Raw genomic sequence first — 11,708 nt, 5'->3', positions numbered from 1 at the left:
ACTACCGAAGGTATAGAAGTTTGAATAGAAGACTGGATAGGTTGCTGGGGTGTACCAGAAACTAAGGGTTGCCCAATTTGAGATGACAGTTGTACATTCGGTTGCAAGACCTGTTGAGTTTGCGATGGATCCCACACTAAATTCATTCCGGGGTACGGACCCATAACAGGTTGAGAATATTGAGGACCATAACGGGGTTGAGGATAGGATTGATAATTCAAAGGCACATTTCCCATCCTTTGAACATATGATTGACCGGAGGGTGGTTGGAAACCTTGGTTCGAGTACTGACCTTGGGGTTGATACCCTTGAGGCACGTACTTATACTGGGGTTGACCTTGGGGTACATATTGAGTCTGGGGTTGACCTTGAGGAACGTACTGTCCTTGAGGTTGCCCCCCAGGCACAAATTGGGTACCTTGAGGTTGCCCCTCAGGTGATAATTGAGGATTTTGAGGCTGCCCCCCAGGCGGTAACTGGCCACCTTGAGGTTGAGGATTAGGAATAGTACCTGACATCATGAGAATATCTTCTACGCTCAATGGCTTAGTACCATTGCTTCCAGTTAATAACCCTTGTTCAATGGGTTGAGGAGATGCTCCCGAAAAAGTACCAGAAAGTGACTGATACCAAGAGGGAACAGAAGGACCGCCGTACAAAAAGGATTCAGGCGATTGAGTAAACATGGACGACTGTGTTGACATATTTAACGGAGGATAGTAACCTCTAGGTTCTGGGTGATAAGGAACACGAGGTGGTGAAAAACTTAACCCTGGGTTTTCTAAGAAATTAGTCAAAGAAAGATACCAAGCACTGCTCCTAGGTGGACTGTAAAAAATTGATTCACGCTCCCTTAGTTAAATAGCAGGTTGATTTTCAGGGATAGGGATGCCTACTTTTTCTTCCAGAGTAGCAAGTTCTTCGATAGCTATAAGTCCAGAAGGAAGATTTTGGGTAATTATTCTTTCTACCCTAGGTGAACCAGGACCACTAGAAGTTGGAGAAGCAAACCCCGATGTTGGAGTAGCAGCAAATTCACTTTCAGGTTCGGATATTTTAGGTTCCTCACCTATATCACTTGTAGATGAAAAGCTACTAGTAATTTCGGAAACGGACACTAATTGTGGATTATAATCTGCTACTAAAGCTTGAAAATCAGGATGTACCACCAAAGAAGACTCTCCTTCTTCAGGTGACTCAACTCTACTGTCTCTAGGAGTTACGAGGACTCTCAATCCTTCAGGCCGGCTCGGTGAAAACTCAGGAGGTTGGCCCCGAAGTCTACGGGACTTCCTCGGTAATTCAGCCACGATTAAAAAAATTTAACTACTTCACATGCAAACAAAGTAAAATCTCAATGAAAACCACCTAAAGCCTCTAAAGAACCAAACAAATTTGAATCACACGCCTAAAGAATCTAGGAGATCAAACACACACAAACAGTAACTTTCCGTACTGAAAACACTAGTTGGTGATGAAATCCAACGTCGCAGAGTTCAATACAGAAATGGTGGTTGGAACAGTTACCCCGAAAACCTGCTTAATGAATAGACTGGCACAAGTTCCTCCACTTAACCGTCTCGAGTGAAGAGAACCCCCCAGAAAATCCAAGTGAGTCTAGCCGACATCTGTTCCAGGTACAGTGGGATCTTCCCACCACTGCCACCTTAGGAAGAATCCTAAAGAATATGGTCACTAAGGTTACCAATCGAAACAAATATACCTGGGGGAACAGTCTACGATCTGATACGCACGCAAGGGCAGAGTAACAAGCTCAATCCCTTTCAAGGCTCCTTGACATAATCCAAGGTTTACCAACAAGTCACCCCAGGATCCTCGACAATGGTTAATCCGAGGTTTACCGTTTTTAATACGTGAATATCTGGCGTCGTTCCCAATGAGGAAGGATTGATTCCCACACTGGTTCGGACACGATCTCGTGCTTCTCCTTTAAGAGGAGCTTTCCTAGAGCATAAATGCAACAATTGGATTTCTTCCCTACCACAAGATACAGCTACTTGTTTGTTTTACTGTCTTGGAGAGTTAATTACTCTCCTACTCCAAGACACTAGCCTAAGCTATGTTGGTGTATCAGAGCCCTAGAAATAAAATATTACTAGATGAATTTTACTTTAAGCGTTATTTTTATTGGTTTTTGTTTAAGTCAAGAGGTGCGGAGATGAAACTCGTGGTATGAAGACTCGACTCAAAATCACTAAAAATGCACTTAAGATGATTAAACAATCTTTTCCCTTCAATGAACTTCTAGCTAGGAAAGAGTTTGAGAATGCAAATACTTGTAAACACAAATCTTTCTTAACAAACAAATTAAAAGAAGAGCTTTTGTCCTTTCCAATGCACTCAAAATGAGACAACTAGTTATTTTCACAAAAATTTCCCTTTTCTTTTTCAAAACACTCAACCACTACAAAAAATAAACTTTTTCCAGAAGAGATTTTTTTTATTTTTTATAAAACACTCAAAACTATGCAAATGACTAACTTTGAGATCTATAAATTATAAAAACCTATTTGAAGTCAAAGCTTACAAGATGTCTTTTTCAAGGATGTTTTACTTAGCTAGATGTAAACTAAGGACCAATTTATGTAGAATCACAAATCAGTCAAAAAACAACCAATTTTGTTTTCTTTTTTAAAAATGAAATCCAAACTTTCAAACACAAGTTTTTCGAAGTTTTGTAAAGAGAAAACACAAGGTGGATTCCTCAACAAAGGTATATTTCACAAATGGTCAGACCCATAAGAAGGCTGGTAGAAACCAAGGTGATCTGAGGTTCCTACAGCTTCTAAGCTCAGAGCTACTACAAGACCAAAATGAAAAACAAACCCAACAAGCAAAACTTCTAGGAATTTCACCTAAAACCCTAACACCAATGAAATCAACCTAGGGAAAGCTTCTGACAGGTTATATGCAGGCCTGGGCAAGAGATAATAACTTCTAAACAAAAACTAAGCTGACTAACAGATGAAATCTTAGGTTTTCCAAAATTTTGACAGGGTCCGCAGGCCCATAGTTAACACAGGTGCGGTACCGCTCTGTGCTAAAAGTAAAACTGCGGATAAGTACGCACTGTGTCAAAAGCCTAGGGTGCGGTCCTCTCCCAAAGTTATAAAAAACAAAAAATAACCCTGGATCTACTAATTCTACCGAATTCCACAAACAACAAGCCAAAAACAGAAACAAAAACACAGTTTCTCAGGTCAAAGTAAAAACAAAGAAAAAATCAAGTCCCCAGTGGAGTCGCCATTTTGTCACACGGAATGAGTCGATCTTGCGGACAAGGTAGAACTTCCTAGAATCTAAAGAGACCTAATGACAAGCAAGCCATACATAAACTATCTTTCTCTAAATATGCATTTATAAACAAAGGCAAACAAGTGTTTTAGGCCTACCTTGGGTCCAATGCAAGTTTGTGGAAGCCTCGCTCCTTCGATCCAAATGAGCTCCCTTGTTGCGAATCTGCAAACACAAACAAGCAAACAAATTAAATAGCACCTGAAAAGCCAATATCATAAAACATATTTAACATGAAAGTCAAGGAATTCATGAAACAAATGACATAAGACAATTTGTTGAGAAAAATGAATCTGATTGTATTAATTCAAATCAAAGAAGAACTTTACAACCTGTGCCTTGACGCTGTACAAGCTCCTCCCAGGGTCCAACAAGAAGTCTCCTCTACTTTGACAAGTTTCACTCTCTTCCCAATGAAGCCAAAAAGGTATGTGATCTCTCCTCTCAAGCTTAACTAGGAAGTCTTAATTCCACCAGCATTTACCCTCAAAAATGTTCAGCTTCTAACCTCCCTAGCAACCAGCCCAATGCCTTAATTTATAGTGCAATGGAGGGAAGTTACTAGGTCCTCCTTCAAAGGGATAGCTCCTCTCATCAAGGGATTAACTCCTTCTCTTTTGGGATGCATGAACCACCTAAGAGCGGCCAATCCACGTCAAAATTCTTTCTAGAATCATCTAGAATTAACCCAAAGTGAGTTTTTTAGAATAAACTTGCGCCTTTTTGACTTTCATAGGGGTCCACACCCACTCCTTTAGGGACAGAGCAGGCAGGTCCGCAGGCAACAGTGAGAGAAAGTGCGGAACCAAAGCTTTGTTGACTTTCAATGCCTTTCTCTCATTTTCAAAGCTTGACTTGAAGAGCTGAGGTCTGAGACTTGCTTAGGAGGACAGTACAAGTGATGATAGACCCATACTAACTGCAAATAATCATGGTGACGATATTTTTGTGTAACACCCCCCCTTGCAAGTTGTTGGCCAGACATAGACCATTTCAAACCACACACTTCTTGCACATGTCCTCTGTATGTTTGAACAATGGAATCACAGATGCAGACATCGTGATTAAATATTAAACCATCAAGGCCACCAGTTGTAAGAATATGACCATTCCAAGCAAGCGCACCTACACAGGATTGGTGACCTTTCAAGGCTCTCAGCTGTGTTCATTGAAAAACATTACCAAGTGAATGAGATTGCATCTAGAAACAAATAATGAAACTGAAAATATGAGAACAAAAATTAATTTAATCTACTTGTCTATTAGATGCAGAATCCCATATTTGTACAACAGAATTAGTCATTCCAACACCAATATGTCTTCCATTAGGTGCCCATTTAACATTGGTTATTTAACCAACATCATCATCGCCTTTTAGGAGCTCATAAGTTGAGCTCTTGGAGGAATCCCATAAATACATCGTATTGCTGAAGGCTATCGATAAAACATTATTGGCACTCCAGTCCAACAGATTCAAGTAATGATCCAAAATGGATCTAGAATAGACTTCTAAGTCTATAAATATTCCTCACAAAGGAAAATGAAATTCAAAGGATGCTCTTGGAAATAGTCTCATTGTGTAGATCTTTTCAATCTGAATCTACTGCAATTTGAATGGACTAAAATGGACTTCAGATGAAGAAGTTATGGCAAAAAGAAGATTGCCCATTGTCCTTTGAAAAGGAGGCATTTTCTTATTAAATGGGACTTAGGAGAAATAAAGGCTTTCTAAAGAAAATCGCATCGGAAGGTTTAAAGGGCGGAGCAACAGGCCTTAAGGACTCCCCGACAGTGATCTTCGATATATTGCATTGGAGGAAGGCCTTAGTGCGATATCAGGACCCTAGGCAGAGCCAATTGCGATATGCGACGACGATCGGCGATCGAAACAGTCAAAGGGAAGACCCCTGAGGCCGTTGCAACAACGATATTGCAATATGTCGATATAGTGATGGGACCAATAGCGATACACCAATATCGGCGATCAGTGATCCCCGATACAAAGGGCCAATGCACATCGCGATTACGACTTGCGATAAAGCGCAGACCCGATAAGGGTTATAGACGCGGTTTCATACTGTTTGAGATCCGGCTTGGCGCCCGATAGCGGATTTCCTTTGTATTTCCGTGTATTTGTCAAATTCATGGGTTTTAAGGATTTTTCCGTGTGACATGCGATATGCGATAAAGAACCCGGACCCAATAAGGATTATAAGCGTGGCTACATAATATTTGAAATCCAGAATTTCGGATTTTCTGTGTATTCCCATGTATTTGGGTTTTTGACCATGCGACAATGCGATTGCGATATTGCGACCAAAGGCGGACCCGATGGGAATATAAATGCAATTGCATATTATTTGAAGTCCAGCTAAAAGGCCCATGATGTGTTTTGCATGCGTTTTCCTGTGTATTTCGTTATTTGGCTATTTCAGCCAAAGGAAGGCAAAACGATCGGGTTTCCTGCCCGCCTGTTCTTTTCCATTTGTAAATGGATTCTTGTGATGAAACAGTTGGGTTCTTCAATGATGAAGGACTGTAACTGATGTGTTACAAGAGCACATGGAGCTCAATTGACAAAGGGCTGAAGGTTGCTGAGAATTCACGTAGAGGCCAAGAGATAACACAAAAAGGCAGAGTTATGCTCAGGAGAAGTGCAGAGAAGCCCAAGAGGCTCAGAGATGCTTGAATGCTAAGCGTAAGCCCAGAGGAGGCCGTCTGCGGAGTTGGAGTGACTCAGAAGTAGAGATTCGCTTGGAGGTCAAGCGAAACCAGAAGCTCGTGAGAGCCAGATCTGAGAGCCAAGAGCCAGAGCTAGAGCCAAAGTTATAACCAAGCGCCAAAGCCAGAGCCAGAGAGCTCACATCAGACTTCTAAGAGCCATGGAGTTGTAATGAAGCTGTAGAACAACAAAGATATCAAATGATATAGCTGTTGTTGGTGTCTAATGTGTGCTAAAGACAGAAGAAGGAGCTCTAGAGACATTAAGAGAATTCTGAGGGAGTTGGTGCAAGCTAAAGCTCAAGATAGCTTAGAGCGCTGATTGAAGGAATCTATTGGATCAATGACCAGAGAATCCACAGTTTTAACATTTTTGTACCAACGTTTCAAATCTCAAATGGGATCCATCATCAGGATATGAGAATGATGATGACAGAAGAGCAACAAAGAAGTAATAAATAGTGATGAGGATAAAACATGACAAACTGTCGGCTGAAATGATTTTTAATTAATTTTAATTTTAATTAATTTTATAAATTTTTTTTTAATTAATTTTATAAATTTTTTTTTAATTTTTATTAAATATTTAATTAATTTTAATTAATGTTATATAATCTAAAATTAATTTGCTTTTTAAGATTTTTAATATATTAGTTTGATTTATTAATATATTATATATATAATATAATTTTAATTTGTTTTAATATTAATTTGATTTAATATATAGTATTAATTTGATCTAATATTATTAATTTTCTTTATTAATTTGTTTTATTAATTTGTTATAATATAACTTTGCTTTATTAATTTTTACCTAGATCTAAATGAAATTAATGTTAACTCTAAAATGAAATTAATTTATACCTAGAACTAAATGAAACTAAAATTAACTCTACTATGAAAATAATTTAAACCTAGATCTAAATAATATTAACTTTAATATGAAATTAATTTAAACCTAGGGAAATATTAATTCTAGAATATTAACTTGATTTATTAATATTATGAATAATATTAATTTGTATTAATATTAATTTGATTTATTAATTTGTTATAATATTCTTAATTTGCTTTATTAATATTAACCTAGATCTAAATGAAATTAATAATAATTCTAAGATGAAATTAATTTTAACCTAGGAAAATAATAAACCTAATCTGAAAATGATTTTATACCTAGGGAATATTAATACTAAAATGAAATTAATTTTAATTAATATTAATTCCTAAATAATTTAATTAAATTATTATTATTAATATTAATTATATTATATTAACTATTATAAATAATTAATATTTATAATAAATTAATATAATGATTAATAAATTACTCAATAGCAATAAAGAAATTAATAAATCCTAGATTCTAATGGAAATTCTAAACCTAGACCTAAATGAAAAACAAAGACTGAAGACACAAGAAAGGAGAGGGATAACTTACCTGCTGAGGCCTTAACCAGGGGATGTGCTTGCGTTTGTGTTTTTTCTTTCCTTGATCAAGGGAAGCCAGCTCCCGCTAATCTCCACGCCATTATCTCTGTTCAGATTATGAGGATGTTTGATAATTTCAAGCGCTTCTCTGATCTTTCGTCTCTGATGTTGCTATTCCTTAGCGATAATTGATGCGCTTTCCAGACAGATATGGTGTTTAGTTTTTAAGGACTGCTCTGCCAGGGCTGAAGTACGAGATCTTCCGTTCTTAATATCCGTGCCATGTTCCTTGAGTCTTGTCTGGAGGGAGCGACCTCTTTCACCAATGTAGCTTTTTCCACAGGAACACTCTATTTTATAAACTCCTTTAAGCTGATGGTTGTCGATATCATCTTTAACAGACTTCAGACTTTGTCTGATAGTACCAGGAGCCGAGAAATGAGTGATAATGTTTTTCTTTTTTAGGATTTTAGCGATTTTGTCCATGATCCCATGGATATACGGTAGGAAAACAATACCACAATTAGGCTGGTCTTGAGCCTTAGGCTCATGAGAAAACAACTTCCTTTCAGCCTTCTCAATGGCCTTTTTGATTTCATGCTCCTTGTAGCCTATACTTTTAAAAGTTAAGATTAGATGCTTCTTCTCTTCCTCCAGGTGCTCTGAGTCGGAAATTCGAAGGGCTCTGATGGCCAGCGTGTTTAGAACACCAACCTTCTGTGCAGGGTGATGGTGGGAATCAGCATGTAGGTAACTCTTTGTGTGGGTTGATTTCCTGAAAACCTTATGGCCCAAAGAGCCATCCTCTTTTCTGATGATCAGGACGTCTAAAAACGGAATGCTCTTGTTTTCTTCAAGTTCCATTGTAAACTTTATATCTGGAGAGATCGAATTTAAGTGAGTGAAAAACTTTTCGAGTTCTGTCTTACCATGAGTCCATTTTATGAAGGAATCTAGTCGAGAGAAGCCTAGATCTGTTTGCAGAGTATGGATAGCCAGCGGGATAAGATGGCATTCTAAACCCATAGGTTTAGTTGTAAACCAATGGATTTGAGTGTGGAGCTTGTAAAAGAATTCATCCATAATCCCAAAGAGCCTAATCGAGTTGATTAGAGCTCAAGGAGACGTAGCCCAAGATATCGGGGTGAACTCCATATTATATTGTTGTCTTATGTGTTTGTTTATTTGCTGCATTTTACTGTTATGTGTGTTTATATATCAGTTTAAGCAAATAGACTTAAGGCAATTAAGCAGTTAAAGGCAAACATAAGCATACACCTATATAAAGCATTTTTTTTTCCGCAATTGGTTAATCATAAGCTAGATCTTGGAAATTAATAAGCTTTGGAGTGGGAGAGGTTCTTGTAAGCTGACAAGAAGCCTTTAGTAACCCATTTCAGATTAGGTGGTATCGAAGCCTCAGGTTGATTAACCCCACCTTCAAAGAAAGTTATACCAAAGTAGGTTGTATCATGAAGCAGGTTGCATCATGATGCAAGTGGTACCAATATATGCTTGTTTGACTTGAAAGGTGTTCAAACAATAGCAAGGATTTTGTTGTTTGATTGTTTGTAAACTAATTGTTGTTTGAGTTTGCAAAGGTTCAGGGAAAGCTATTGATAGCTAAGTCCAGGAGAGTACAAGAAGGAAGAAAGACTGAAGGCATTCTTCTTATCCCAAAGGACCTCAAGACAATCCTTGAAGAACAAGAGGTTTGTTGCAAAAGGTTGCTTGAATAAGCTCTTCGTTAATCTTGTTTGAAGTTCTTTTGTTCATTTTGATAATGACAACTTCTACAAGTGAGTCCTCAAATTATTCTTTCTTCACAAGAGTCTTTGATGAAGATATGAAGTAAGACTTGTTCATCATGATGGATATGGTGAGAGAAATGTATGAGGATGGAAGGAAGAGCATCATACTTCGAGAGCAGTTGAATTCCATGAAGGAAGAGAATCAGTTGCTTTCTAACAAATTGCAGGAAATGGAGAGGCAACTTCATATTGCAAGTATGAACTTGGAAAGGATGCATGAGTTGGAGACACAGCTCTTTGTTGCAAAAGAAGTCTTAGTCAAGTATCATCTTGAAGAAGAGGTAAATAATTCCAGTTTGTCTTTGAATTCCTCTAAGAATGTTTATATTGGTTCTTTTGAAAAACATACCAGAGGCATAGGTTCCAAGTTAATGTCCAAGATGGGCTATGAAGGAAGAGGCTTGATCAAACATGCACAAGGTATTGTTGAGCCAATAATGGTTGAGGAAAAGCCTAAGTATTTGGGTATTGGCTATGGACAGTCTTATGGAGAAAGTTCCAAAGCTGTCATGAAGGCCATTGAAACAGTTCCAAGAAGGAGTTTTATTTCAGGTCTTCTACCTCAAGAGTGTAAAGATTGTATTCATGGAGAATACAATAGCTTGAAACATCATTTGCAGGATGCAGGTGTTCATAAGCATACACTTGAACGAGAGAGTTGTGGAAACTATGAAACCATTGAAGAGGTTGATGGTGTTCCAAAGGGAGCCACTTCTTCATTTAATTCACCTCCTCATGAAGGTAATAAAGGTGAAAAATAAAGGTACAAATCTGGTTCTAATCATATTCCTTTTGATTATGTTTAGCATGGTAAATTTCCATATAAGCATGGGAAAAGAATTGCATGTTCCTTTTGTGGTTTGGTTAACCATAATGTTTCTAGATGTTGGAAGAGAATGGCTAGATATAGGAAACTTTTGAAGGAAAAGAAGTAAGAAGCCAAAGGTCCATTGGACAAGGCAAATCATGCTGTCAAGAGGATGCACATGTGTTGCACTTATTGCCATAAGCAAGGATACATTGCTGAAAAGTGTTGGACTTTGAATCCAACAATGCTTCCAGGAAACTTGAATAAGGTGGAAAGAGAAAATGGTAGGAATGGAAAGGAAGTTTCCATGAATGATGTGTTTCAAGATGATTCACATGTTGATGCTACTGTGCAAACAGAGGAAGGACCTTTGAAATGGATTGGTAAGAAATGGTTAGATTTCTTATCCAATTAATATTGCATGTCTATTGATATAATGCATCTATTTGCATTTCTTTGTTAATGGAATGCAAGTTGCAGGTTTTTACCAAGAAGGTGAATAGAAAAGTTGAGTAGGAGACTCGCTTTATTACTGCAACATTATATTTCATTTCAGCTTTGAAAGTACAATGTACTTAAGTAAAAGTTGAAAGATGAAATGCATGCATAAGCTTGATATGCATGAACATAGGGATGTTAATGATTTTCTTGTATTTAAACATGTATGTGTGATTAACTTGAAGGGTTGATTGCTTTATTTTAAGCATGCATGTAATATCGGGCTTGTTATCTAGTCCATCATTTGTAAATGCAGATGTAAAGACATGGAGGTGTTCACAAGATGTGAAATATGTTTCTTTTGTTGAAGCAAGAGTTTAGGCCATCCAGTTGTTGTCTGTAATCCTGTTGTTGTTAACAGTTGTTGTTGACAGTATGTCAAGCAGGTACAAATGAAAATTTTGTAAAGCAGATGTAACTTCACATTGGTTTGAGCCACCTTGGGTCAATGATCAAGGCAAAGAAGTTCAAACTACCTTCTGTGACCTTCTCAGCAGGAGTTTTGCATGATGTCAAGGAGGAACACAGTTCTTCCCAGGAGGACAAGCACATCCAGGAAGGGAGTGTTCAAAGGTTTTGGTTCAGAGGCACTAGCCATGCAGGCAAGTGTATGAAGGCTAAAAGAAGAGGGTGCAGTTACTCTCATTTACTGTTCAGATCAGTATATCAGTCTTTTGGAGACCAAAAGTTCTTTTTAGTGGGAAGGTGTGATCCAAAATGGATCTAGAATAGACTTCTAAGTATATAAATATTCCTCACATAGGAAAATAAAAGTCAAAGGATGCTCTTGGAAATAGTCTCATTACGTAGATCTTTTTAATCTGAATTTACTGCAATTTGAATGGACTAAAATGGACTTCGGATGAAGAAGTTATGGCAAAAAGAAGATTGCCCATTGTCCTTTGAAAAGGAGGAATTTTCTTATTAAATGGGACTTAGGAGAAATAAAGGCTTTCTAGAGAAAATCAAATCAGAAGGTTTAAAGGGCGGAGCAACAGGCCCTAAGGGCTCCCCGATAGCGATCTCTGATATATCGCATCGGAGGAAGGCCTTATTGCGATATCGGGAACCCAGCCGGAGCCGATTGCGATATGTGATGGTCGGCGATTGGCGATCAGCATAGT

The sequence above is a fragment of the Pinus tabuliformis genome, chromosome 2_2, assembly GCF_031772625.1.
Source record: "Pinus tabuliformis cultivar Carrire ecotype Pingquan chromosome 2_2, CPIR1, whole genome shotgun sequence".
Lineage (NCBI taxonomy): Eukaryota > Viridiplantae > Streptophyta > Pinopsida > Pinales > Pinaceae > Pinus > Pinus tabuliformis.
The sequence above is the reverse complement of the archived record's forward strand: the minus strand, read 5'-3'. Positions refer to the sequence as shown.